The sequence below is a fragment of the Heterodontus francisci genome, chromosome 32, assembly GCF_036365525.1.
Source record: "Heterodontus francisci isolate sHetFra1 chromosome 32, sHetFra1.hap1, whole genome shotgun sequence".
Classification (NCBI taxonomy): domain Eukaryota; kingdom Metazoa; phylum Chordata; class Chondrichthyes; order Heterodontiformes; family Heterodontidae; genus Heterodontus; species Heterodontus francisci.
Window position 1 is genome coordinate 57,237,824 of NC_090402.1, and position 4,160 is coordinate 57,241,983.

At 46.9% G+C, this 4,160-nt stretch overlaps 1 non-coding gene across 1 annotated transcript; it reads left to right on the forward strand.

Annotated features, from left to right (window-relative positions):
- The first annotated feature begins 944 nt into the window (after positions 1 to 944).
- Positions 945 to 1,026, forward strand: trnas-uga (transfer RNA serine (anticodon UGA)). The gene has a single exon. It is a non-coding gene; the product is annotated as a tRNA-Ser (tRNA).
- The last annotated feature ends 3,134 nt before the right edge of the window (positions 1,027 to 4,160 follow it).

Below are 4,160 nucleotides of genomic sequence, written 5' to 3' on the forward strand. Positions count from 1 at the left end.
CTGTGACGTCACAGTGAGTGACGTTTCAGTCGATGAGGCTGCATTTGCGCATGTGCCAGTACTCCGCCACCTTGTGGTTGCGATGAGCCATCGCGCCCTAAATTTAAAAGCAAAATACTGCGGATGCTGGAAATCTGAAACAAAAACAAGAAATGCTGGATTCACTCAGCAGGTCTGGCAGCATCTGTGGAAAGAGAAGCAGAGTTAACGTTTCGGGTCAGTGACCCTTCTTCAAAACTCGTTCCGAAAAGAAGTGGAAGAATATTGAGGGAAATTTCTCCAGACTGAGGATTAAGATCTGGAACGGATTGTCTGAATGGATGATAATCAGATTCCATAGGAACTTTCAGAAGGTCATGGCCTTGAAGAGGACTAATTCCCAGGGTGATGGGGAAAAACTGGACTGTGGGATTAAACTGACATTTCTTTTAAAGAGCCGGCACAGGGTCGGCGGGTGGACACTGATTCCATCAGGTTCATTTTCACTTCAACAGTGGGCAGCACAGTGGCGCAGTGGTTAGCACCGCAGCCTCACAGCTCCAGTGACCCGGGTTCAATTCTGGGTACTGCCTGTGTGGAGTTTGCAAGTTCTCCCTGTGTCTGCGTGGGTTTTCTCCGGGTGCTCCGGTTTCCTCCCACAGCCAAAAAGACTTGCAGGTTGGTAGGTAAATTGGCCTTTATAAATTGCCACTAGTATAGGTAGGTGGCAGGGAAATATAGGGACAGGTGGGGATGTGGTAGGAATATGGAATTCGTGGAAGATTAGTATAAATGGGTGGTTGATGGTCGGCACAGACTCAGTGGGCCGAAGGGCCTGTTTTAGTGCTGTATCTTAAAATAAAATAAACTCAAGACTCAAAGACAATGAATTCCCAGAATATCTGCAGGCCAATTCTCTAATGCTTTATATGGATGATTTAATTAAAGAGGAAAACACAGACTGAGCTGTGATAACTGAGTGGTTAAGGTGTTGGATTTGAAATCCAGTGGGAATTCTCTGTGCAGGTTCAAACCCTGCTCACAGTGAATCTGATTCTGCTTTCTTTAGTTGACTGCTGGGGGAGATCACTGACTTGTAAAAGCATTAGAGTAACATCTGCTGTACCTGTGCTGGGACGAGGGAGCAGTACCTCAGGACATGCGCGATGCCAATATCATCACCCTCTATAAAAACAAAGGTGACCGTGGTGACTGCAACAACTACCGTGGAATCTCCCTGCTCAGCATAGTGGGGAAAGTCTTTGCTCGAGTTGCTTTAAACAGGCTCCAGAAGCTGGCCGAGCGCGTCTACCCTGAGGCACAATGTGGCTTTCGTGCAGAGAGATCGACCATTGACATGCTGTTCTCCCTCCGTCAGATACAGGAGAAATGCCGCGAACAACAGATGCCCCTCTACATTGCTTTCATTGATCTCACCAAAGCCTTTTCCCTCGTCAGCAGACGTGGTCTCTTCAGACTACTAGAAAAGATTGGATGCCCACCAAAGCTACTAAGTATCATCACCTCATTCCGTGACAATATGAAAGGCACAATTCAGCATAGCGGCACCTCATCAGACCCCTTTCCTATCCTGAGTGGAGTGAAACAGGGCTGTGTTCTCACACCCACACTCTTTGGAATCTTCTTCTCCCTGCTGCTCTCACATGCGTTCAAGTTTTCAGAAGAAGGAATTTTCCTCCACACAAGATCAGGTGGCAGGTTGTTCAACCTTGCCCGTCTTAGAGCGAAGACCAAAGTACGGAAAGTCCTCATCAGGGAACTCCTCTTTGCTGATGATGCTGCTTTAACATCTCACACTGAAGAGTGCCTGCAGAGTCTCATCGACAGGTTTGTGGCTGCCTGCAAGGAATTTGGCCTAACCATCAGCCTCAAGAAAACGAACATCATGGGACAGGACGTCAGAAATGCTCCATCCATCAATATCGGCGACCATGCTCTGGAAGTGGTTCAAGGGTTCACCTACCTAGGCTCAACTATCACCAGTAACCTGTCTCTCGATGCAGAAATCAACATGGGAAAGGCTTCCACTGCTATGTCCAGACTGGCCAAGAGAGTGTGGGAAAATGGCGCACTGACACGGAACACAAAAGTCCGAGTGTATCAGGCCTGTGTCCTCTGCACCTTGCTCTGCAGCAGCGAGGCCTGGACAATGTATGTCAGCCAAGTGCGACGTCTCAATTTATTCCATCTTCGCTGCCTCCGGAGAATACTTGGCATCAGGTGGCAGGACCGTATCTCCAACACAGAAGTCCTCGAGGCGGCCAACATCCCCAGCTTATACACACCACTGAGTCAGCGGCGCTTGAGATGGCTTGGCCATGTGAGCCGCATGGAAGATGGCAGGATCCCCAAAGGCACATTGTACAACGAGCTCGCCACTGGTATCAGACCCACCGGCCGTCTGCTTCAAAGACGTCTGCAAACGCGACATGAAGTCCTGTGACATTGATCACAAGTCGTGGGAGTCAGTTGCCAGCGTTCGCCAGAGCTGGCGGGCAGCCATAAAGGCGGGGCTAAAGTGTGGCGAGTCGAAGAGACTTAGCAGTTGGCAAGGGGAGAGCCAACTGTGTAAGAGCCCCGACAAACAAATTTTTCTACTGCACCTGTGGAAGAGCCTACCGCTCTAGAATTGGCCTTTATAGCCACTCCAGGCGCTGCTCCACACACCACTGACCACCTCTAGGCACTTACCCATTGTCTCGAGATAAGGAGGCCAAAGAAGATTCTATTAAAATGATTGACGCTGAGCTCCTTTTTCTAATTGGAAATATTAAAATTTAGCAGCATCAAGAAAATATTGTGGACTTGTTAGATGAAACAAAATGTAAAAATGAGTGAAAAATAAAGACAAACAGCATAAAATGTATTTTAATAAAGATGTTTCATAAAAATGTTTCATAGGAAAATGGCACCATCAGCGAATGAGTGAGAACGCTGTTTGGCTTCGTTAATTTGAACCAGATTTTCGTGTAAAGTGACCGTGGCAGAACTCAAATCTTCATAGAATTATAGAAATTTACACACGGAATAACGCCATTCAGCCCATTGTGTCCTCCCCAGTCGACAAGGAGCCATCCAGTCCTATCCAAGTTTCCAGCCCTTGGTCTGTAGCCTTGTGGGCTAGGGCACTTCAAGTGCATATCCAAGTACTTTTTAAATGTTATGAGGGTTTCTGCCTCTACCACCCTCCCAGGCAGTGAGTTCCAGATCCCAACACCCTCTGGGTGAAAACATTTCCCCTCAAATCCCCTCTAAACCTACCTCTTAATCGAAATCTATGCCCACTGGTTATGGACCCCTCAACCAAGGGGAATGGGTCCTTCCTATCCACTCTATCTGGACCCCTCATAATGTTATTCTCTTCAATTTGGTCTTCGCCAGCCTCCTCTGTTCCAAAGAAAGCAACCCTCACCTACCTAATCTTTCCTCATAACTAAAATTCTCCAGACCAGTGACATCTCATGAATCTCTGCAACCTCTCTAATGCAATCACATCTTTCCTAAAGGGCGGTGACCAGAACTGCCTGTTGTACTCCAGCTGTGACTGAACCAGTGTTTATATGGTTCCAGCATAACCTCCCTGCAAAAATATTCTACACGTTGGCTAATAAAGGCAAGTATCCCATAAGCCTTCTTGACCACATTATCTAACTGTCCAGTTGTTGTGTTTTCTTTTATCCTTCAAACACAAACTCAAAAATCACTCAGGTCGGACTGGTAAACTATATTGTGGGTTCTTTATTGAAGGATTACTGTAGTATGTACATATTGCTGGAGAACTCTTGCCTGCTCAACTAACACATTCCAACTACTGTCACGTGTCAGATGACATCATATCTACCCACTTAAAGACATACTACAACACCAGCCACCTTCAGGGATCTGTGGACATGCTCTCGAAGTTCCCTGTATATTTCTCCCATTTATTGTGTATTCCTTTGCTTTGTCAGCCTTCCCCAAATGCATTACCTCACACTTCTCCAGCTTGAATTCCATTTGCCACTGTTCTGCACACCTCACTACTCAATTGATATCTTTCTGCATTCTACAGCTCTCTTCATTATAAACTACAAGGCCAAGCCTCCCTCAACAGCACCTTCCAAACCCATGACCTCTGCCAGGGCAACAGACACATGGGAATACCACCATCTACAGGTTCC